A 26105-nucleotide genomic window follows, 5' to 3' on the forward strand; every position below is an offset into this window, starting at 1 on the left:
TGACCTGTCTGCAATATTCTCTGTATCTGGCTGAGCCTTGCCTGGGAGGGAATATACACATGTGACCTTTGCCTCCTTGCTTGTGTCTGTTCAACTTATTCGGCTCTCCTCTCCTGTATTCCTATCTTGAGAGTTGGCTTAGGCCTGCACTTCACCCTTACATCTTGTCTCTTCTAACATTCCCTTTCCTTGTCAGCACAGCCCCTACTCTCTGGACCATACATTCTAAGGAGTGGGCAGCAAACAGAGACAGTCAATCTGAGACATACGGCCGCTGAGATGAATAATCACTGATGTACTTTTTGGCAACTAGGCAAGAACAGCAAGTAACCACTGAATGAAAAGAGTTAGTGTTCCTTTTACTCAGGAATCAACAGAGCTCCTCCCTGTCTTGCTTCAATGCTCACTTCGGCAGCTGCCAGCAGACACCCCCAGGACTCCGCTGAACATGGGAGGACATTGGGCGGGGGGGAGTCTTGGCACGTTGCTTATTCTCAGGATTCTCTTTCTCCTGCTTATTCTTTCTCCACCAGGTTCTGAGGAGTCTGAGTGTCCACACCACTATCCTTCTCCCTCTTTCTAAGCTACAACGTCTCTGGCTGTTCACTATCCCGCCCTCCCCCCACCCCCAATAACCAGGGTTCCAGTCATCTTCTCACGCTCACCACACACCTGTACTGATAAACGCGCTTCATCCCCACACTACCCTGCAGAAGGAAGAAGGCACCCAGAGAGAGGCAACATGACCTACCCAAGACTTTTCAGGAAGTGAGTAGCAGAGCTGGGGTTAGAAAACTGCTCTCTTCGCTGGTGACTCTCTGCTCTTTCCACTAAGTGATGTTTGTTTTTGTTTGAGTGTTTTGTTTTAAAATAGGGGATTTTAGCCAAGAAAACTGTGCTGGATATCTTCCATTTTCCTGTCTGACAAGTTTCTCCACCTTCTGGGAGGCTGCAGGCTGCCTTTACCTTTGCCCTGTCCTTTGGCTTCCTGTTGGGTTCAGCCAATGGGGATCCATGGATCAGAGTAGTCACATCCCCATGTCCTCATCGCTGGGTCAGGGGTTTAGTTGTTGTGTACCCCCATCCAAGGTCTCAGTTCCTGTTCAGCATCTCTCGCCTACAGCTCTCTTTGAGCTCAAGTAAGCACTCTCTCCTCTCACCCCATCACATCAAGACATGGTAATGGCTCCCAACTGTCATTAGCCTCTTTCCCCAACCCCTGTTGATTTCCCTTAACCCCCCCCCCTCCCTTTTGTAAACAGTCATTTCATGAAATTTTCCTCAGTTGGTCCCCTTGAGGGTACCAGAACCAGGATTGATACAGAAGGCTTGTGAAGGAGTGTCTCTGTTCCTTCCTTTCAGCTGCAAGACTCCTTTCTCCTGAACTCTTTTACTCTCCTCAAGTGTGCTAATGAGTGTGCTTTACATCTCGTAGAATATGTTTGCTGTGGTGGAGCTCCGGAGAAATGCACAGTACCCATAGAATCCCATTCTCTCCCACCTCAAGATGACCCACTGAGCCTCTGGAGGGGAATTCACAACTTCAAGGAGGAGATACCATGGCTACACATCAGGTACAGGACAAGCATTCAGGGACAGGATCCTCACGTCAGAGTGACAGAAAATTGGGGGGTTAGTAAAGGAAGCCCCTCCTGGGTCTGTCTTTAAGGAAGCTAATGCTGATCCTGTACCAACACAAGCCCTTTTAAGTCTCTTTCTAGGAAATGGTATGTGGCACTGGACTAAAAGTGTTTATTTTTGTGGCCAGCATGAGTACACTGAACTCTGGGGTCTCTTTCAGGGTGCGTCCTACTACCGCAGTAGACACCCTTGATATGCCCTGAAGGAATGTCTCCAAGGACTAACCAGCAGTCACAGGAAATCTATGGGATGGTCCTAGGCATAGTGGTTTCAACATCTCCCGCCCACCACTGTCAGTGCCACAGCTTTCTCCTCCCCTTACTGTGTCTAAGCCACTTAGACACTTTGTCACTGAATGTATCTCTCAGCAACATAGGACCCATCCAAATACAAGGCCTGGGCAATGTCAGTCTGCCATGATCATGACGCACTCTTTGAAAAAAAAAAAAACTCTGCTCCAAGACAATTACCTGGTTTAGCCATTCTGGTCCAGATAACTCCAATGTTATTGTTATTCTCTGGAAAACTGTTTTAACTTCCCAAAGCTTTTCCAAGTCCTCTATTTCCTTAGATCCATCTTGCAAATCTATACTGTTGGCAGCACAGCTACTGTTATCCTGTTTTCACAGAGAGATGAGGAAACTGAGATCATGATTTAAGTTCTCAGAGCTAGCTGTTGGCAGGACTGGGGCTAGAAATTCGGTCTTCTTATGTTCCCTGCCTTCCTGTTCCCTCCTTTCCACTACGTTAACTTTCATCTCATGATGTTTGTGTGCATAGCTTATCAATGTTCTTATTGAAAGTGGCTAACAGTATTTTAACAGGGTTCTTATTCTTATTATTATTATAGGAAATTCCAAATCAATTATGTGATAGTAAGGTTTGTATCGTTTAAGTGAAAATTTTATTTCTCATGCATTTTACCATGAGAAGTGCAAAAATATTGGGGTTAGTTAGAAGTTTGAAAGTGGCCCACAAAACGCTAACATAGTAGAGGAGGCAGTACTGGCTATGGCACCGAACCCTACATGTTACTATCATCTACCTCCCTCGCCTAAAGCGTGAACATATGCACAGCCCCCGTGAGCCTGGAGCTTCCCAGAAGGAACGGAAGGTTCACCAAGGATTAAGTGTCTCCATACCCTGATCCAGGAAAGGGGCCTACAAGTAACCTTTCCAACTTCTGGTTTCCATTAAGTCAGCTATCGTAAGTGGATGACTGGCCTCCTTCCGTCAGGTCCACGCTTCTTGCTTTGAACGTTCCTACCCACAAAGCTGTGCACATCATCTGCCATGGCACTAAGTGACCAAGTAATAAAGCAGCCTCATTGCCATTGATGGTATCCCCCTGGCATGATGGAGCAAAAGGGGAGTAAGTGTTGAAGGAACCGACATGTCCTATAGAAATGCTCACTGAGTGTAAAAGATCTGTGCACGAGCTGTGAGAAGAAAGTTGTGCCCATCGATTACTCTTTACTTTTTCATTTCCCCATGTTCACCATCAGAGAGGTGAAATTCAAACACAGGCCCCACGCAGTCTGCAGCCTCCACAACCCACTAGGAATCCCAAGAGTTGGGGAGAGTCCCAACGAGTCCTCTCTCAACCTCAGTCCCAACAATGGGAGAATAGCTCTTCAATATTCTCTGACTATCAACGGTATATGCAGCAGGGTCCTCAGCCCTGAAATACAGATAAATGAGATTCAATCTCTGTCCTTAAAGAATGTGTTTTCAAGATGGGGTGTCAGATAGTAAAATATAATAAAGAGAAAAGAAGTGCTAGTTTTGAACCAAGGTCGTTACCTAGAAACCAACTTCTCCCTTTTATTTCTCCCTTCTGGATACCTCACTTGACTTGCTTGAGCAAAAGCGGAGGTGGATTTGAGTTGGGGAAAGGGAGGCGGCAGAACCAAACAAATAGGTGAATATAAATTATACTTCCTGGAGTTAATCTCAGAGGGCAGAGGTGAGGAGGAGGCAAGAGAAGCAAGGGAGAATGAGGGGCTAGTGAAGCGGACCCTGTGCCTGGGGCATAGCCTGGGAAGCAGCTATTGAAGCATCTCCAAAGCAGCTGAGGTTTTTAGCACTGAGACGTCTGACGTTCCCTTTGACACTGTTTGCATTGCTGCGATGTAAACTTCCTCCACTCCTCCTTCCAGTAAAATCCACCCTGCCCAAATTGCCTTGCGTGAGTGGGGACTTTGTAAATTCAGAGGAAAGGACTGTGTTTCCTGACTGGGCTGAGATGGTGCAGAACTCCCACACACTGGATGGCACTCACAGGATGGCCACAAGCCACAAGCCAAGGATGCAGACATCTGAGCCCAGCGTGACCTCCATTTCATAGAAAACCCCGAGGGCAGGGCTATGTGGTCTGGACTCCTACCAAGCACAGAATTGAAGTTCAAAAAGATTGTTCGAGTTCTTAAGGGGAAAGTGAACTTTCCCCTTGAGTTTCCCCTTAAGGAGAAAGTTATCTGTGCTGCTTTGAAAAAATAATTAAGTGAAATAAACGTTAAAAGTATTTTAGTACAGCTTGGGGAATAATATTATAGGATTGGATAAAGAAACAAAAGCAACAGGGGAATAGCGCTGAGAGGGGCTTCACAGAGAAGGGAAAATTTAAGCAGGGCTTGAAAGATGATTTTACCACATTGGGAAAGAAGGGAAGGTGGAAGGAAGAAAGAAAGGTGTTCTAAGTAGAGGTAATAGCTTGTGCCAGAGTTTCTCCACCTGCGTACTACTGATGTTTTGGACTGGATAATTCATTTTTGTAAGGTGAAGTCCTGTGCATTGTAAGATGTTTAGCCATTTTCCTGGCTTTTATTCACCCCATCTTTAACCTCAGCAACACCTCCCCACATCATTGCTATAATAAAAAATGTCTCCAGATGTTGCCAAATGTCCCATGGGGGATATGACACATGGCGTATTTGGGGATTGAAGTTCCATGAGGCTGAAGGTCAGTGTCCATAGACATCAGTGGATGTGATAAGACTAACGTAAGGTGGGAGAAGGGGGCTCATGGCTTGCCAGGGATTTGACACTGTTCTCTATGCCCTGGCAAATCAGATGGGAATTTTAAGCATACATGGCACAGTGCAGTCCAGTCTAAGAGGTATTAATAATGACTTGGAGGGGCAGAACCTGGGGTCAGAGAATTCAGTTACACAGTTGATGTGTCTGATAAGAAAACGAACATATCTACCCTGCTTCCTTGTCACTCTTGTCTGCAGACTCTTATTCTAAGGACTTCCACTTAGGCCCAGCTAAACATGCCTGGCCTTGACGAGGATCTAGGAGCTTTTTCGTCTGAAGGCTGAGAACACCTGCAGCTTTCCCCCCTTATTTTAGCAACAATTCTTGAAGCAGCCAGAAGCTTATACCCAGAAGCCCTTTCAACTGTTTGTTGTGTTGTTGCTAACGGAGCCTGAGGTCTAAAAGGGGTTCCCAGGACGTGTTGACTAGTTGTCTGCTATCCAGGGAGCCAGGGACACAGCGTGCGTGCGTAGGGGCTGCTCAGCTTAAGAGCCACAGTGAGAACTGGTGGTTATTTAAAGCCTCCAACAGCAGTGTCAATGTCGCTTTGGCATGTTTTTTTTTTTTTTTTTTTTTTCAAAGATGCTTTAAGGGGCCAGGAGTAATGGCTGGCTGATTCTTCCACTTAGCCTTACTAATTTGGGATTTGGGCTGGAATTATAAACAGCTGTTGCAACATCTCCAGATTCCTAGGCAAAAATGGGGGTGACTCAGGGAATCTGCCTTTGGCCTGTTCAGGATTTTGGTAGTTTTCTCCTTTGGGAATGAGACCCCCCATGGGAAATAGATTCAGGATTTCTATTACATTTGACATGAATGAAACGTCTTTGATTGTAAGAATACATGTATTCAACAAATATACATTGAATGTCTACTCTGGTCCAAGCAATGGAGAGTGCTTACTAAAACTCCCCACATTTTGTAAGTGCCAAAGACAATCACCCCCAAATATGGTACCCAAAGGAATTCATTCCCTCATTTGCCCCTTCAGTTATTTAATCAGTGATATGTGGGGCACACTTTCTGTGCAGGCACAATAGTCCTAGGTATACGATGAAGGGAGGATACATTCCCTGACCTAGAGAAGTTTAGAGGGTGGACGGAGAAACCAAGGGCACAGAAGAACTTTTATACTGTGAGATGTGGATTATAATGGATCTGCCTCATATGTACAGTAAATAAGATTGTAGTATAGATGTTTCTAAACTCACCTTGGGAATCAAGAACAGCTTTCCTGAACAAGATTTGCTCACTGAGAGCTGAGACCAGGTCTATTTTTATGTACCACTATGTTCCTGGTGCCCACCACATAGCGGGCACGCAAATACGTGTTGAATAAATGAATGAATGAGGTAGTGATTATTGACATTTGGAGGCTCTACATGATCTTGGCACCAAGAAACAGAAGATGCCCAACCTAACGTCCTTCTGAATCTTCTTCGAGTGACCGTGAATACCAGCAGGGGTAACTTCAAAAATGCCAAGACCCCTGATATTTCTAGGAAGCTCAGAATACAGTGAGCTGCCAAACTCTTCATCTGATTGTTGCCTCTGAAATAATTCTGTAAGGCCCTGTGCTTCTTATTTGGATATTATTATAAAGCAAAAGAACGTTTTCCTCAATTGGCTTGGCCTTCAGAAATAGAGCATGGAAAACAAGCAGGTAACTCCTCAAAGCTCTGGAAAATATGAAGTGACACACGACGGTCTAGGCATTATTCCCTTTGTCTTGACTCCATCAGAACCCTCAGGCTCCTTTGTAGCAAAAGTCTGCACAAAGCATAAGATACTTCACAACCTCATTCTTGTCATGGAGAAAGCTCTAATGCAGTGAAACGACAGGGGACCGGGGATATGAATGTATGGGGATTTTTTTTCCCTTTTAACCCTAGGCAAATTTTCCTTCTTTGAGCTTCAGCTCCCTTCTCTACTCTGCCTCGATATCATAGCCTCAGGGAGGATCAAATCAGATCAGGGCTGTGAGTGCTTTGCAGGTGGCCAAATGCTGTACAAATGCTCAACCCAACAAATACCTATTGAGCACTCCACTGGACTATTTGAGGAAGCACAAGACCCACCCCACTTACCAGCTATTTGGAAAGACATGCGTGAAAAACAGATACCTAAATACCTGGCAGAGTGGAATAAATTCCACAATTCTGAAAGACCCTTGCAAAGCTTGAATGAGACTGACAGAAAAACAACTCAAATGGCTTAGATGAAAAATACTTTCTACTAGTTTCCTGTTGCTGCATAACAAAATTACCACAAATTTAGTTACTTAAAGCAACAGCCATTACTTATTTCACAATTTCTGTAGGTTCGAAGTCCTACAGGCAGAGTATAGTTGGGTTCTCCGCTCAGGGTCTTACAGGCTAAAATGAAAGTATGAGCCGGGCTATGTTCTCCTGTGGAGCTCATGGTCCTTTAGTTTACATGCTTATTGGCAGAATTCAGTTCCTTGTGCCTTATTTGATGTCAACAGGAGCTGTGCTCAATGCTTAAAGGTTTCTCTTAGGTCCTATATGTCTTTCTCAGGTTCTTGCCACTTGACCCTTTCAGTCTTCCAAGCCAGCAGCAACAACAACGAAACCCTTCCCCCATGCTGAATTGCCTTCATCAGGAAGAGCTCCATCTTTTTTTAGGATGTACCTGAATAGGGTAGCTCCACTATGGAAAATCTCCCTTTCTTAAAGTTAATTGTGCCGTATACCATAATCTGATCACAGGAGTGACTTTCCGATCATATTCACCAGCCGCACTCTCGCTCAGGGGAAGGGGATTATACAGGATGTGTACACTAAGGGGAGGATCTTGAGGACCATCTTACAGTTCTGCCTATCACATACACTAACTATTCAGCAAAGTCTCCCAAAGCCTTAGGAGCGACTCCCTTTCTGTCATCAACGCTGCAGTAGCGCGTGGCTGGCAGGCTGGGGGGCTCTTAACTCTGCTACCCAGCCAAACCTCTGTCTGTCCTATTTGGTGGTCTGGTTTTCACTGGGTCCTGAGGGTGACCCAGGGGGTATACCGAGGGTCTAATATTAGGTATTTAGTACCAAATTATACACATTGTCTCATTAGTCCTCACAGCAACCTGAACAGTACATATTTTTCACGTGTTTTTATCATTGCAAACTGAGGCTTCGTCATCCAAACCATACAGCGAAGGAGACTTGGAGCTGTGGGTTATTCGAAGCTCTATCCCTTTCCATGCCCATTCTCTCTCCATGGCACAACACTGGAAACTCGCCATGGAGCACTGCCTCCCACTCACTCATGCCTTCTCCCCATGATTCACAGATGGTCTGAATTTTAAGTACATGGTTCCAATGTCAGCTCATGGTTTTGATGTTGATTCTGAACATTTCTTCCCCACCTTTAGAATTCAGAAAATAGAAGGTCTTGCGTCCCCTTGGAGATTTATAGTGTATATCATCCAGAAGAAATACTTGTATCCACTGCATATAAAAGGGTTATTAATATTGTCTCATTGGTACATGTGGAATTCCTTGGATACCCCTTCTGAGAGATGAAAGACTCTTTTGCAAGTTGTGGGAACTCCCTATGGTGCTGCTAGGTACACACACACACACACACACACACAAACACACGAATTTGATTGTGATAATTCCTTCCACACTTTGACTATTTTTTTCTGCTTGTGGTTATCTGCGATCTTAAGGAATTGAAATCTTCATAAAGAAATAGAGAACTATCATTTATATGAGCTAATATACAGTGTGCTATTATATCTTAATATTATCCAGAGATAGTCATCTAACCTAATGCTTCTCAACCTTTTCCTGATCCCTTTCATTTCATGGCAAACAGAGAAGACGATAAGATGCAGAAAGCATGCTGAGCTAATTAGATGAGGATGCTCACCATAGGAGGTGAGCCTTAGAGCCTTGGAGCTCTAAGAACCCTCAGCCCGTTTCCCATTTCCAGCCTTGAGAACTGAAGGAGACAGTATGTCCACTTACCTATAGCCCATCTGACACATGAACACACCAATCAGGAAACTCTTCTTGACTCAGTAACCATGGTTAACCAGTAATTGAGTTGAACCAGGTGTCCAATTTAATAATGTTTTACTGAGTATTTACAACATGCCAAACACTGAGTCCAGGTGCTAAGAATATAGGGGTGAGTGAAAAGACTGGCAACACCCTCAAATAACTTACAGTTTAGTGTCTGGAAACATTTCATCATGAGAATAGAAAATCATTTTCATCGTTTGTGCAAATCCGTTTGGTCGATAACGGGCACTGGAAGTTGAGGAGGATTCTGAGGCTTCCAGGTACAGAAGGGGAAAAAAAAGCGATCACTTAACAATACTTGCCATATGGGAAATAGGGAAAGTAGCATAAGCACACACGCCACAGACCTGCTGGCCCTGTTCCTTTAACTGCAGTGTGATATTAAGAGTCCCTCGCAGGTTCCACTTTCAATAGTGACATATTATTCATATGACTATATTGTGTTTTCATTATCCTCCCTAGTAATTACCATTGTGTTTAGTAATCAACAGCAGTGATTTACGCAAGTTGCTTTCAAGTCAATCACTCCGGCACTTAAAAACAATAGTTTTGAATGAAGTTATTTCCTGGGAGAATGTTAAATGTTTCCGAGTTCAGATACCCAAGGAAAGGCGGCTCCCTGCATGTAAGGAAAGAGAATGAAAAGTTTTCTGGCAGCTGGACCAAGATAAAGTGTTCAAGTAAGTGCCATAGTGGCCTGGGAGTGAATGGGAGTAACTTGCTGTTTCCTGTCTAATATTGTACTGTTGGATGCATTCAGCTGCCTCACGCAGCGCACTTTTAATTACTGATATAAATCCCGATAGAGTCCTCTAGGGATCAGAAATAACCTTTAGCCATTCTGTTTGCAAACAATAGCAGACGGCAAAGGAAAGGTAGCTAGTGCAAGTGATTCCAAGGGAACTGCTTTCTGTCCCATTTATTGCCTCAGTCTCACACCCTTGAGCTGGTGGCCCACGGATCTGGGTTCCAACCCAAGATCTTTAACTTACAAGAGCAGACTCCAAAGTCCCATATTTCAATAAACTGATGGCGGGACCTAAAACCTGGGAAGGGTTGGATCTGCTAGTGGACAGTGTTGTGGTCTTAACTACAATTGAAGGAGAAGAAATAGAAGAAAATTGCCCCTTATGTACTGCATACTCTATTCCAGGTGGTTTAGATGTTATTCTAAATGTAAAGGAAATAACTTTTAAAGGTGCTCACGAACATGGGCCAAGAAAGGGGGACAGCACCTATTGCTCATAGTAGCATAAGAACCCTAAAAGACAGTTCTCAGATACATCATGCAAAGAGAGACTCAAGTCAGAAAGAATAGAACAAGGGCGGACGGGTGGCTCAGTTGGTTAGTGTGCAAGCTCTGGGCAACAGGGCTGCTGGTTCGATTCCCACATGTGCCAGTCAGCCGTGCCTCCGCAACTAGAAAGAAGACCAACGAGCTGCAGCTGAGCTGCCACTGAGCTCCCGGCCAGCCGGATGGCTCAGTTGCTTAGAGGGAGCTCTCAACCAGAAGGTTGCCAGTTCAACTCCCACAAGGGATGGTGGGCTGAGCCCCTGCAACAAAGATTGAACAACGGCAACTGGACTTGGAGCTGAGCTGCGCCCTCCACAGCTAAAATTGAAAGGACAACAACTTGACTTGGAGCTGATGGGTCCTGGGAAAAAACACACTGTTCCCCAGTAAAAGTCCTGAAAATGCAAAACGAAAACGAAAGAAATAGATCACCTGAAATCTGGACCCCAATTCAAATAGGGTGAGGTAGAAAAAGGCAGTTCCAGTTTGCAGATGAAAATGGCAGGGACCCGTGAGAGCCCATGCCAGATCTTTTCCCCTCTCATCATTTCAGACCTGACTCCTAGCTGACACTAGATGTGGCCTACTCCTCCCCACGTGCCCATTGAGAGAAATTCGACAGCTATTGTGTCCTGCCAGTTTACAAGCTTTCCAGTGAGGCTGTAACTTTCTTAAGGAGAATAATGAAATGAATGAATAAATATGCTTGTTTCAAATTCACTTTCCCATTGCATTTGACCTGGGGTGGTTGAAATTTATTCTATGGAAAACATTGATAGAGATTGCATTTATTATTTTCTTCTCAAGGGGCTCATTTTTTAAAAACAAAAACAACAACCAAACAAGGGAAATCAATTTCAGAGGATTTGATTCAGAGTGGGAAGAAGACCCTGAGCATTATATTTCTTTGGAGTTGCTTTTCCTCTGCTTTAGGCAAGACCCATAAAGTTGCATTCATTACCTAGGAATCAGCTAGCCAGTTCACCCCCATCTAGCATCAGTTCCAGAGAGACATCTGTTTATGAAAAGAGTTTATTAACTGGATGTAATTGGATTCTCTTAAGAAACATGGTAACCTCCACTTGGGAACTCTCTGTCCATTTATATAATCTGTGATATGAATTATGGTAAACAGAAACTCTAACTCTACATTGTCAATGGACAAAGATTTGAACTATTATCCTACCTTCGAAAATAAAATAAAAACATCCCCTTCCTTAGGCATAGAAATTTGCAGGATACAAATGCCTTGGTGAATTCCGTCATACGTAATGCTCAGCATGAGCCACACAATATAAATTAAATAAACGGGCTCGATCAGGCTAAATGACTATTCAAGGTCATTCAAAGCTAGGACTTTAATCCAGCTTTTTTTTTGTTTTTGTTTTTGTTTTACCTCAAATCTGGAGCTTTTTCCACCAAACCAGAGAGGTCTGCAGAAATGTCCACAATCCCACCCTCCCTCTCCCTGGGAATACAAGCAATGAACAAAGTTGGTATCATGGCCATTTGTTGTCTATGCTATACAAAGTGGAACCTGGCCCCTTCAGTTGAAAATTAACTATAGATTGAAGAGCTGATCTCCATTTAACCGAGAGCGAAAGAGAAATATCGATTTAAGTTACAGCTGCAGGGGTTTGCAAACCATAAGGCTGAGAGGCCTGAACACAGATAGTCCAAGTGCTGAGTGCATAGAGCTTTGGAAGATGGATGGTGGCTGAATCTGCAGAATGGGACAAATGGCAAACTGGAACACATTTGCTCTTCAGGTCTGGAAGGCTTAGATAGTAACCCATGCAGACATTGGCAGGAGCAATTTAGGTCCTTTCAGTTATCATAGTAATTATGGTGCAGAGCAGGCAGCCAATGTGGGACCTACTTCATGTCCTCTCTTATCCTTGGGCTCTGGAGGGATTAAGTCCGAATACCTTTAAGAACCACGGGCCCTCATTCCCGGTCTCCTCAGAGGATGCGTATGTAATACCCAGGCATGGAAGGGGGTGGGGGGACAGGAAGGCAGAGCTAGCTGACAGCCAGCTGGGAGGGGACATCACTTGGAAATCTTCACTTCATAGGTTTGTTAGGTGCAGCCCTCTCTATGAGTATGTTGAAGAACTACAAGAGCTTCCCCATGACAGCCCAAGTCTCGTTCTTGCATCTGAGAACCGAAGCTTGGAGGGTAGCAGGTGGTAGTTGGCCTCTTGGCCTACTGGGAGGGAGTATAGGCAGTTATAAGTTCCCCTTGTCCCTGTGCTTGGTAGGGACAGACCCAAATGACCACTTGCATCTCTGATACTTTGCCTGAGGGAGCTTAGGACTTACCTCCTTCCCAGTGGTGACAGACCTGGGGGACCAGGTCTTAGATATAAATATCAAACCATCTCTTCTCATAACTCCAATAGTACCTAGATATTCATGACTCCAAAATCTTTATCTTCTGTCCAACCCTTCTCTAGTACTCTAGACCAGAGGTCAGCAAACTTTTTTTGTAAAGGGTCCCATAAATTCTATATTACACAGTCTCCTTTTCTTTAACCAGCCCTTAAAAAATATGAAAAGCATTCTTAAACTGGCTCTGGGCCAGATTTGGCCCTCAGGCCAGTTTTCTGACCACCTCGACATTCTTCATTTCTCCCTCTTGCTTCTACCACCTGCCACATTTTTCTTTTTTCTTTTCCTCAATAGCAGCAAATCTTCAAATCTGAGAATGGCATGTGTTTTAGAGGCACTAAATCTCATGCAGGGGCATGCTACGTAAAATTGGGTGTTTTGTATTTGTTATCTATTGCTGTGAAGTAAGCAACTCAAATGTTTGTGGCTTAAAACAAGAACCAACATTTATCATTATCATCCCCAACAGTTTTTGTGGGTCAGGGATTCAGAACTGGCTTAGCTGGGCAGTTCTGGCTCAGAGTCTCCCACGGGACTGCTGTCAAAATATTCAGCGGGTTGACAAGCAGGTCCCAAAATGTATATAAATGCAAAACATCTATTAGGTTGGGGCAAAATTAATTACGGTTTTTGCAACTATTTTTAACCTTTTAAACCGCAATTACTTTTGTACCAACCTAATAGAATAGACAAAACAATTTGAAAAAGAATGAAGTTGTAGGAATTGCATATCCCAATTTCAAAACATACTATAAAGCTATTGTTCTCAAGATCAGTTATAGCAGAAATAAGTCCCGAGATTTATAGCCAATTGATCTTTAACAAACATGCAGGGCAATTCATTGCGGGAAGGATAGCTTGTTCAAGAAATGATGCTGAGAAAATTGAATTTAGACCCCCACAATACACAAAAGTTAACTCCAAATAGATTATAGACATAAACATAAGAGCTAAAACAAGACATTTAGAAGGAAATATAGGAGAAAATCTTCAAGGCCTTGAGGGAAGCAAAAATTTTATAGATACATCACTAAAAGAATAGTCTTTCAAAGAAAAAAAAGGACAAATTGGACCACAAAATTCAAAATTTTGGCACTTTAAAAGACCATGAAAACAAAAAGACAAGTAATAGACTAAGAGAAAATATTTGCAAAATACCTATTCAATAAAGCATTTGCATAAAGAATTTATAAAGAACCCAATCATAAAATGGATCAAAACATGTGAACAAACACTTCACCAAAGAAGACATACGAATCGCTAATACACACAGAAAAAGATGCTCAACATCATTAGTCACTAAAGTAATGCAAATTAAAACCACAATGAGATACCATTTCACACTCACTAAAATATCTACAATAAATAAAACACACTGTAACAAATGTTGGCAAAAATGTGGAGAAATAAGAACATTCATACATTGCTGGTGGGGATATAAAATGGCTCAGCCAAACTACAGCTTGGTAGTTTTTCAAACAGATACACAGAGCTATCAGATTCAATTTCACTCCTAAACTTATATCCAAGAGAGTAGTAGAAAACACTATACACACAGAGACTTGCATGTGAATATTCATAGCAGCTTTAGTCTCAATAGCCAAAAACTGGAAGCAACCCAAATATCCATCAACTAGCAAAACAAAAGATGTTGCAATCATGTTAAGGAATACTATTCAGCAAAGAAAAAGGAACAAACTCCTGATACATGCTACGACATGGATGAACCTCAAAAACATTATGTTAAATAAAAGAAAGCAAAGAGACTGCATATTATGATCCCATTTATATGAAATGTCCAGAAAAGGCCAACTTATAGAGGCAGAAAGTGGATCAGTGGTTGCCCAGAGCTGGAAGTGAGAAGGGGATAGTTCAGTTTTCTGATAAATAACACATACTCCAATCATATAATGACCGGGCAGGACTTCAGTCATTAGAAAGCTAAAATGATGTCCCATAAGTGCAACAAGGATGGAGCCATCCTGGTTTGGAGCAGTTGTTCATCTCCAGTATTGAATAACATAATCAACTTATTAGCCAGGAGAAGAGAGCATGATGTGCAGTTCTCATGGCTTTAATTACCTTATTCTAAGTACCATGAGACTCCCAAACAAACTATTAGATTTTTTAGTAACATGGAAAAATCGGAGATGTCATTCTCAAGGAGTCTTACTCACGTGGCTGGCAAATTGGTGCTGGTTGCTGGTGGGGGGGCCTCAGCTCCTCAGAAGAGCCTCTTCAAAAGGAGTGTCATCACATGACAGTTGTCTTATCCTATGGCACTTGATTCAAAAGAAAGAGACTCAGTTAGCATCTATCCTTTCTAGGACCTTTCCTCAGAAGTCAGAGCTGTGGGGGTCAAACTAAGAAATCAAGATAGAAGACTTAGTTGGACTGATTTTCTTGACTGAGTCAAACTTTCTCTGGAGGCATTTGCCAAAATTACATCCCAATCTATTCTCATCAATGGTGACATCATTAAAATGAGCATAAAGCCCCACCCTAAAGCACTACCGTGAAAAAGAAAACTCTTTTGTTCATGTTTCTTAAAAGCAACTTTCTTTGTTCTAAACTAGTATTTCATTGTCTCATCTATATAAATTAATAATGAAAACGAAATGTTTTCGAAGTGAATAAACTGGAGTCTCTGGTCCATGGACCAGACTGTGAGTAACAAAGCTGTATACTGTCCACTCTACCCCATACCACACCACCATTCTCCTCTGCCAGGATCCCACACAAACCTTTCCCCATCCCCACTGAATTAATTCATAAAAATAGACCGCTTGAGAAAGCCTGCCCCACCAAGTTATCTATACACCCGGACGTTTCTGTGTAGAAATAATTAATATAAATTGAGTGCCTACTAAATACCAGATACTTTATTTATATATTTACACACAACCACACACACACACACACTTTTATATTATTTTCACAACCCTACTTATTATCAGTCTCATTTCATGGGAGGAAACTTACACTTAGGTATTAAATAATTTGCCGAGGTCGTGTGGCTAGCAAGTAGCAGAACTGGGTCTTGAACCCCAGAAGTCTACCTACAGATTCATGTATATTTGTTTCTACACTGTTCTGAATCCCAGTGGAAGAACACAGTTTACACTCAAACTGAATTCCCATAAGTGGGACACGGATGGAGCCATCCTGGTTGGGAGCAGTTGTTCATCTCCAGTATTGAATAACACAATCAACTTATTAGCCAGGAGAAGAGAGCATGATGTGCAGTTCTCATGGCTTTAATTACCTTATTCTAAGTACCAGGAGACTCCCAAACAAACTATTAGATTTTTCAGTAACATGGAAAAATCGGAGATGTGACCAACTTGACAAAACGGGGAGGATGAAAAATAAACTTTAAAGAGAAAAGAAAAATATTTTTTAAAAATCAGATAATAGCATATAATGAGACTTGGCAAACTATCAGCCATAAGCCAAATATGACCCACTATGTAATTTTTGAAAATAAAACTTTATTGTAGCACAACCAGGCCCGCTGCCTAATGCTGGCAATACTACTGCAGCAGAGCTTAGTAGCTACAAGAGAGACCACGTGACCTGCAAGTCTAAAATATTTACTATCTGGCTCTTTAAGAAAAGTTTGCTTATTCCTGGATATACTCACTAGAGGCAGTTTACAGGTATCCTGCTGCCATGTCTGGTTAGACTAATAGAACACGTAGTACATCAAGCAAGAAAGTGCCACAGAAGATGGAAGGTAAGTGACTCCTCAATGTTTATAGAAAACCGTGTATGCACCCAAGGAAGAAAGTGAGGAAACAGATCTCGCTGTGATCAAAAAGGGACTTTTGCTCAAACGAGCCATGACTAACTTTTTAAGATCAAACAAGCAAGTGTTGATCAGACAGGCTACTGAGATGTATACCTTCAGCTCCAGAAATTCTGGGATGAAACTAGAGTGGCAGGGAACACTCAGGGTGCCTCTCACAGCCCTTCATGACCGTGTGGTCTGTGACCCCTTCCTGCGGAAACTCACACAAACTTCAGAGAAGGACAATGTAAATAGGACAGAAGTCAAGAGTAAACAGGCTGTCATCAATAATTCAACAAACATTTATGGAGTGGACCCCGCCATCATTTTGGCAATAACAGCAGGGGCAGAAACAAAAAATAGCAACATGCATCTATGTGCTTAATTTGTATCCTATTTAACCCTTACAACAATCCTACACTTGCCGTAGGTATTCTTGTTTTGTAGGTGAGGCGACTGGGGCTCAGAAAGCTTACCCAGGTAGTCAGTGTCACAAGTAAGTGGAAGGCAAGGGTATCAGGTTTCTTCTGCTCCAGATAGAGACCAGTTAGTAAGTCACAGGTGCCTCGAATCCCACCAGAGCCAGCAGCATGGAAGAGAACAGAAGGGTCTCCAAGCACCTCATCTGCACCAGAACAGGGATCGACTGAGTCCCTAGCAGGTCTAGGGTAAAAACCCTCCAATGGTTGTTTGCTGAGATAGTCACTCTGGAGCTTTCAGTCCGTGTGTGTGTCTGTGTGTGTGTGTGTGTGTGTGTGTGTGTGTGTGTACGCATTTGTGCTTCTTTTGAGTCCGAAAACCACATAGGACATCTGGGCTCTGGAGGCCTAGTGGTAAATCACACCACCCATGAGCCTGTGGAATTATTGACATGTCCACTGATTACTGGGCGGGGCTCCTCATAAGACAGAGAAGGGATGTATGAAGGAAGATGCTAAAAACCATTGTCTGCCCATTAAGTGTTTAAATTATAAAAACCCTGCTCTCCCCTAATCTAGGTATCCTCTGCTATTGTCTGGGGTGGAAAGAGTATGGCTTGAGGAGAAATGACTTGACCAGAGTCACACAGCTAATTAATAGCAGAATCTAGGCTAGATACTAGATAAATTAAATCCAAGTCCAGATTTCCCCTTCCTCACACCACTCTATCACACATTCTCTGGTGGGAAAAGTAGGTCCATAAAGAACCAAAGAATATAACTAGTAAAAACAGTCTTTGCTACATGCAACAAAAAATGCCTTCTTTCTCCTGTGAGTATATTTGGCTAAGCAAAGATCGGGTTTGTTGGAGAGCGAACAAGGGAGCTGGAGAAAAGATGGTTTCTTTTCCCTTCGATGGAGAGAAGCGCCATGGCAGCTCAAACCAGTTTGTGAGAGCCAATTGGTAGCATCTCTTCCCAACCTCCTACTCAGCAACAAGCACATGGTTAGCTTGAAATCAGACACGGTAGGAGTATTCACACCATGAAATTCAGCAAATGCTACAAATCAGGTCTCCCTCCCCAGCCCACTACTGGAAGTGACTTTATCAAAGTAGAAAATGTGGCGCTTCAGTGCCAAGGATGTTGTAGCTTCCTTACCTGTCTGAGCGGAGGCTGCAACATCAGCATCGGCTACCCTCCCACTTCCCTTTTCCTGACTTCTTCCTTTCCTTTCTTCCTCTCTTGACTTTGGGCTGTACTGCGGAGAGAAGTATCAACGTGGCTCTGGTTCCAGTGGAAGAGACTGGCTTGGGGTCGTGGTTCTCTAGTTTTACTGGGCATCAGAAACAACTGGAGGGAAAATTAAACAGAAGTACTGGGTCCCTCCCCCAGAGCTCCTGATTCAGTGGGCCTAGGCTGGGGCCTGAAAGCTGGCGTTTCTAACAAGATCCCAGGTGATGCTGATGCTCGTCATCCAGGGACGGCACTTTGAGAACTACTGGCCTGGTGCTTCTTGACTGGTCCCAGCTGAGTTGCATCTCACAGCCCTGGGACCTCAATGTAATACCCAGTCTACATTGATTTAGTTTCAGCACAAGCACAGGAATTCTTTACCTCTCTCCGAGACAATGAGAAGGAATGTCACTAGACTGCCACCATTTGTTCCCCCAACACAAAGTCATCCCCACTTTTGACTTCATTATTCTGAGAAGCTTTATTCTGAAAAGCTGGAGAAAATACACAAATGCTGTGTTTACAGGTACCCAGAAATGAAAAAATACGAGAGAAATATATGAAAATTAGAGGGGTGAGTGCTATGACAGATTACAGATAGCTGAAAATTATTTGCTATTCTTCCCATGGAGATTTAGAATTGAAATGCCCTCCCCTTGAAAGAGAGCTGGTCTTTGTGACTTGCTTGATCAATAGAATGCTATAGACGCGATATTCTGGGACTTCCAAGAGTAGGTCAAAAGAAGACTTGAAACTTCTATCCAGGCCTCCTATAATAATACACTAGAACCCAGCCACCATACACAAAGGAAGCTCAAGCAATCCTGTCGAGAATCCCATGTGGAAAGGTACCAAGGCACCCATTAACAGCCACCACCAACTTGCCAGCCCTGTGACTGAGCCATCTTGGAAGTAAGTCCTCTAGTCCCATTGCAGATGCGGTCGTGATACCACAGAAAGCCGAGATGGAGCCATCTCCCTGAAACCCTGCCTGAATTACAGATTTGTGAGCAAAATAAATGATTGCTATTGTTTTAAGCTCCTCAGCTCTGAGATGGTTTGTTATATATCAATAGATTACTGGCACAAGGGCCAACATTTGACTGATAAGAATTTTAGAAAGAGAGATGAGGAAAAAGAGAGAAAACAATAGAAGGAAGGAAACTTTCAAAATAATTATACAAGAAAAATTCCCAGAACTGAGTCTCCACATTTAAACCAAAAGAAAAACAAAATACAGAGTGCCCAACACAATGCATTAAAAAATATCTCTTCCAAGGTACGTCATCATAAAATTTCAAAATACTACGGGTATAGAGAAAATCCTAAAAACTTCCAAAGAGAAGGAAAGGTGAGGGGGGAGGGAGCCACATACAAATATCAGAGATCAGATTGTTCTTAACAAGCAGTGCTGGAAGCTAGAAGACGTGAAACAATACTTCGAAGCTATTGTGAAAATTAAAAAAAATTAACCCAGAACGCTATTCTCAACCAAACTGTTAATCAGTTGTGAGGAGAGGGTAAAGGCAGATTTTTTTTTACATGCAAGATCTCAAAAATTTGTTCTGCCAGAAAAGAGTAAGCCAAGATAAAGATGGGCTCCAGGAAGCAGAGATCCCACACAGAGAGGTGCAGGAATTCCCAGGAGGAAGATAAAGAGAAATGGCACTGTGCTAGCTGAACAGCAGGTTCCTAGAACAGAGTGAGCAACCCAGTTTGTAGAATGGAGGACTCAGGGGAACAAAGTAGATGGAAACAGTAAGCTCCCTGGTGGTTTGAGAACTGAATCAGTCTTCTACCATGGTTAAAAAAAAAAAAAAAAAAGAAAAAAAAAAAAAAAAAAGAAATCACTAGCTCATATTTTAAATAGAAAAATAAAGAGAAATCAGCCGAAGCCTATCATTTGAATATAAGGCAATACATTTATACGTAGGCGTATCTGACTCATACCAATCTTTCTAGCGAGAGGATTTGTTTAGGGAAAGCAGAGCCAGGACTAGGGTAAGGCAAGTGAGGTGCCTAGGATCAAAATTGAAGTGCACAGCTCTGAGAGTGGGTGCCTTCTTACATTGTGTACCCTAGACACCTTGCCTCACCCTAGTCCCAGACGTAGGGGAGAGCACTGGATATCATAGAAGTGATAGAAGAAAGCAGAAGAGGAAAATGTAGAGAGATAGGCGTAGGATCAGAGCTGTGTAGAGTGGTGTATTGAACGAATGGATTGAGTGGGGGACCTTTAAATCAAGCCTAAACAAATGAGGAGCCTTTTGCAAGCTGGAGAAGAGACAGCCATTCTAGGTTCAACAGACAAATGCCAAGGAACAAAGGCAGGTATGTGAAGTTGGGGGAAATAAACATAATCGTAGGAAAGAGAGGAAACAAGCAGAATTTAATGGATATTATTATGGATCACAGATTCTAAAACCCTGGATTAGATTCATAACACGCAGTTAGAATTCTTGCAAAAGAATTAGCTTCTCAAACAGAAGAAACTAATTTAAGAACACCCTGCAGTTGATTGCTTTTCTCTCCAGGGCCTCAAAACAAAATCTAGAAGCTTTAATTTGCCAGCATCAGTGGGTTAATAGTATTGGCCCATAGGGGGTCTTGAAACAGCTGGCGTAAAGGGTAATACAGGGGCATAGGACAGGCTTCCACTCAGAATTGCTTAATATGAATTTTATGAGTTTGCACAGTGGGGCTGCGTGGGCGGAGGCCGCTGAGGAGAGCTTTGTGTGCTGACAGGAGGAAAGCGCGCGCTGTTAGATGCCATGGGGCTCTGCCTGCTCCAAAGCCTGCTTCCCTGAAATCCCTGAGAAATAGATGAGAAAGTTGAAGTGGGAGAGGCTCAGAATTTGTGAGGACTGAGATATCACTGTGAAAGTAAACAAACATTGAGCCCAAGATCCTCTCAAGACATGGTAGACAATGTTTTGTTTGCCTATTGACTTGGCTTAGCATAATATTTTCTCAATCGTGTTCCTGTATCAATTTCTGACAGTACAATTGAAGGCTGAGGCAGGAGTACATTGTCTACCGCACCAGCCAAGGAAATTGGGAGTTTGGTCAGTGGCTGTAAATATCCTCTTGGTATTTCGATTTGTTTATGCTGAAGGGCTCTCTCTGGGGCTCAGAGGGTTCTGGGACACACTGGCACCAGATTTGCAGTGGGAAAGATCAGTTTCAGAGATAAGGGTAGGGGTCCGCCTTGAGACGTGCCATGAAAAAAAAGATCTGATTTAGCCATTAAATCTCTTGAAAGGGTGGCGAGTAGGACTATAACAATGGGGTATTCAGAAGAACACTTGGTAGGCAGGAAAGGGATGTTCAAACACAAATGCAACAGAGCTTAGGGGACTGAAGTGTCACTCCCTCTTCTTCCAGGGATACTGATTGAACCTCAGGAAGAAGACTACAGAAGTAGATTCCTACTTTCCATGACACAAGAGATGGTGGAGACCAAATACTAAAACCAGAGGACAGCAAAATCTGCTAAAGAACTTGTCCCCCCGTTCACATTTAGTCCTGGCCCACATGATTCACTGTGGGTGGTCCTGGCTGAAGTTAGTGGGAATGAGCTCATTGATCCTTCTTGTTTTTAAGTGTTCTAATGGACTTGAGTACTGCCGGCGCGAGGTCAGAGAGATGCGGGGCCGGGGGAGATCGTCATGTAAAGAAATACACAGAAAAAAATATGTGTACAAATAAATCTACGTAGAAGGAGGGAGAACCCTGAGCAAACATTCATTCACCAAGATTTACACAGAATGCCAGGAGGAGTTACACATACCCCTAGTAGGTTGTCTACTAAAAGTCCAAGAGATACTATGGAACACACACACACACACACACACACACACACCCAAGACATAAATTGAAAGGATTCTTCAGTGTCTGCAATTCTTCAGTCTGAAATCTCTTGTTTGTATTTAGTGTGGAGTGTTTTCCCTAAAGGATATCCTGTTTGAGATTAGTATTGGCTGGTTCCTCTTAACATCCTTAAAGAAACATCCAGAAAAAAAAAACTAAATAAACCCCCACCCCTCCAATAGCATGCCAAATGATTTGTCTAGAGGAAGTCGGGGACCGAGTTACATGAACCAAGCCGTGTTCTCGTCTCCTCCTGCAGGTTCCAGCTATAACCAGAGTCCCTGACAGCTTCCCAAAAGGAGAAGGAATCTTGGTCCTACTATGGGCGTCACAGCGGGAGGCAGTGTGGCCGTGGAATCACACCATGCTGAGACCAGCTCCCGGCTTAGCTATTTATTGGGTAACCTCAAGTAAATCTGTGCCTCAGTTTACTTGCCTTGTAAAATGAAGATAAATGTTTATCTCATAGGGCCACTAGGAGAGTCAAATGAGCAAATGTACGTAAAAGCACCCTGTAGTTTACCATGAAATCTAACATATATAATTATAACGCATAGTTCTCGCATCAACCTGAAGATACTATGTTGACATCATAAAATCAATAAATTAACAATTTAGAAAAATCATTTAAAACATTAATTTTTTAGCATTTAACTCAGCAATAATGTGTTCTCTATATGCTTTAAAAAAAAAAACACCAAATAATATTATTATTGTTTTTCTTGTCGTTGTCAGATTTACAATATCAAATTTCTCAACGAATGTTTCTATTGCCTCTTTAAGCCACCACTCTAAAGTGATAAAACACCAAGGGCCCTGAACACTGTATGGGAACTGGAAATTAAGAATGAGAGAGATGGGTTCTATGTGACCCAGTAAGTTGTACATCACTATTTTAAAGCTTCTACCTTCCTTTTGGCTCTTCAACCTGACTTCTTGTCATTCTTCCCTGGCCATTAGCTTAGACTTTCAACAAACTTGTCTGGATTACTACAGTAACCCTTCTAACTGGTTTCTCTGCCTTCAGATTTATGTATTTCATTTTCACAGGAGTAAAGTTGAGAATGTTTGTTGTCACCTTCTTCTCTCCACCATTCCTAACGGTATTTATGCTGAGTCTTATTTAACAACTTTCACTTCCCTCTGAGATTTTGCCTGAAATGAACCTTCAAAACCCCTGTCATCTTTACTACTCAGGTCCTAAGTCAGGTGTCCCCTCCTTTGGGAAGTGTTTCCAATACGCCTCTGTGCCACCCATGTGTTCCCAACTCCTGAAAGATGCCCATTTTATGTGATCGATAAGACTTTGTGGATATTTTCTTTTTATCGTAGCACTAATTACTTGGCATCTAAATTGTTTATTTGCAGATTTTCCCTATGAGTATCTGAAGGAGGGGAATTATGTCAAATATCTTTTTATGTTTCTGAGGCCTAGTACAGTGTCTGGTATAGCATAGGTTTAATGTATGTTTATTATGAATAAACAAATAGGCAAAAGAACAAACTCTGACAGCTGAAATGAGTTGCCAAATGAGGGCAGTTTGCTTGTCAGAAGATTTTTAAAATAAAGACAGACAGCTCTCCTTTTGGAGTGCTATGAAACTGTAGACTTGGCAGATGTTGGGTGGGAGTGAACTAGATGGTACCTGCACCCCATCGAGTCCTCTTTCTCTAGGCCTGAAGCTGGGGCTGGGGAGAAGTCATTTCTTTAGAAAGGGAGGAAACAGAGTGAAAGTACACGGTCATTGAGCACTTACCACGTCCCAGGACTCCGACAGGCAATCTAAGTACACAATTTTGACTTAATGATAAGTCAAACTTCAAAAGCTCTGGAGTTTGGTGTTTTTAATCCCCCTTTTACTGGTGAAGACACTGAAAACTAAGGGGTTTAATTAACTTTCCAACATCACATCACCCCTAAACGACAAAGCCAACATTTGAACCCACATTCTCCCAGGTTCCTTTATCCATGCTTCTGCAAGTGGAGGATGAGTACATAATTGCACAGGTAAGTGGTGTGTGGGTTACACGAAGCAAGAAGGTATACATATGACACATCTTCCTGGGGCCATTTTACTTAAAGATTCATATTTAAAAACACCCACAAAATTAAATACTTAATTTGTATAGATGTTTAGGATAAAGAGAAGCGGTTAAGCACAATTCTGAGTGGAAGCATCTCCTTTGCCCATCTAATTAATACCCTTTAAATCAAAGCCCCCCCATGGGCCAATGCCATTAACTCACTAAAGCTTCTAGATTTTCTTTTGAGGCCCTGGAGAGAAAGGCAATCGACTGTAGAATGTTCGTAAATTAGTTTCTTCTGCTTTAGAACCTAATGCTTTTTGGTCAAGAATCTAACGATGTATTAAGAATCCAACCTAGTTTTAGAATCTATGATTCTTAAGTGTGTTCGAATTTAGGGCTGATTGCATTGGGCTGGACCCCCAGGCTTCCAGGTTCTACACTCTCACGCTCTGGGGTCATCCGATCCACAGTAGTGAAATGTCGGAAAAGCTCTGGACAGCTGTCAGGAAAGCAGCAGATGTATGCCAAGACTGAGAAGGCGCGGATGACGCATCGTCCTCCAGACTGTGGGACCCGTGCTGTAGAGGCTCCAGCTGTGACACATGTGGTCCAGGCAGGGAGAACAAAACAGCAGGAGCTCATCTGTGCACTTAGCAACTTGAATCTGTCCAAGAAGTGATTTCCAAACCCCGAACACAGGATATCTCCCCTTCCCTACTCAGCAGCAGACTCTGGCTCAGGGATATGCTGTCTTGCCAAAGAGACCGAGCAAAGCCAGTGGTGCCTGGACTGTCTGGAATGAGAGCGTGGAGGAGAAAAGTTCGCAATGGCACTTTTTAGTTTTATTTTCTTCCTAGCATTTTAATAACAGTTTATTTAATAATGCACTTATTATCAGCTGAACACTTTTTTTTCTTTGCTTTTTTAAAAATTAGTTTCAGGTGTATAAACAACATAATGATTAGACATTTACACCCCTCACAAAGTGATAACCCCTGTCCCAGTCTACTCCCTTGCTGACATCGCATATAGCTCTTACTATACCACTGACTATATTCCCTATGCTGTACTCCACATCCCGTGAATGAATAAATGAATATATGTGTATAAATATATGTAAATATATTTATATGTATTTATTTATAGTTGATATTCGATGTTATTCTACATCAGCTTCAGGTGTACAGTGAGTGTATTGGTCAGGCATCTATACAATCTCTGAAGTGATTCCCCCATAAGTCCAGTGCCCATCTGGCACCCTACATAATCTATACAACATTATTGATTATATTCCCCACACTGTATTTCATATCCCCGTGCCAAAAATATGGAACGCTTCACGAATTTGCATGTCGTCCTTGTGCAGGAGCCGTGCTAATCTTCTCTGTATCGTTCTAATGTTAGTATATGTGCTGCCGAAGCAAGCACTGCAATGTCAATTTTGAAGCTGAACTCAGATGCCCAGTTAGCAAATAATATTTTGCTGGAGTTCCTTCTCAATTTACATTTCATGGGTCACTTCACCTTTGAACAGAGTCGCAAAATCGTCAAGTAGACCTAAGAGTTTCATTCTAATTTGCATCCAAAAAGCATATGCCATATTCAGTCTATGTTAAGATACATATATTTTTCCACATCTTAGCATCTCTGATATTGCTATGTCTCTGAAAATTGATGATGTGTTATAATCTAATGGGCCATGGTTTTTATTCTTTTTTCTTAGTGTCACATTAAATAATAATGTGTTTTGTCATTGATGGCTTCTTGAATTCAACTATGTATTGTGCTTTTACTGCTGGGTTTCCATAAAACCGCTGTACATGTATGTAAGTTTAATGCGTTTTAAACATTATAAGCTGTTGAAACTTGTTTTCTTATGAAATCTTCAAATGAAGCGCTACAGACAAGAGAAATAAAAGAGACTGTCTTCGGTCTTGGTTGAGGCAGGAATTGAGCCCTTTCCACATATAAAGGTGCACTGAGCATTCCCTGGTGTCCCTTGAAGCAACTCAGTAGCATGTGGCAGATCAAGTAGATAGTAAATGGATGAAGGTATAAATATAAGGTACAATATAAGTATTATAATTGATCTTATTGCCCATTTCTGTATCTACCTCCAACTAAAAGTCAAGAACATTAGATAAATGACTTCCTAGACTCATCAAGAGAAAAAGTGAGGAGTAAAAAATAGAAAAATAACCAAAGAGAAAGAAAGAAACGAAAATAACTATAAGAAATATTTGCAAATGTCTGTGCAAACACATTTGAAACCTGGAAGAAATGGACTCTTTTCATGAAAAATGAAAACTGCCAAAATTGACTAAAGTGAGGAAAAATTAAACTGACCAATTGTG

The 26105-nt window shown here is 42.3% G+C and overlaps 1 long non-coding RNA gene and 1 other non-coding gene across 2 annotated transcripts; one reads left to right on the forward strand and one right to left on the reverse strand.

Moving 5' to 3' along the window:
* The first annotated feature begins 384 nt into the window (after positions 1–384).
* LOC148756522 (uncharacterized) lies at positions 385–26105 on the forward strand. Its single transcript, XR_016022886.1, has 3 exons — positions 385–768; positions 1436–1574; positions 21983–26105. It is a non-coding gene; the product is annotated as an uncharacterized LOC148756522 (long non-coding RNA).
* On the reverse strand, positions 25073–25179 carry LOC148756523 (U6 spliceosomal RNA). Its single transcript, XR_016018096.1, has one exon. It is a non-coding gene; the product is annotated as a U6 spliceosomal RNA (small nuclear RNA).

This window comes from Rhinolophus sinicus, chromosome 12 (genome assembly GCF_057876585.1).
Source record: "Rhinolophus sinicus isolate RSI-liver-muscle chromosome 12, RSI-T2T, whole genome shotgun sequence".
Classification (NCBI taxonomy): Eukaryota; Metazoa; Chordata; class Mammalia; order Chiroptera; family Rhinolophidae; genus Rhinolophus; species Rhinolophus sinicus.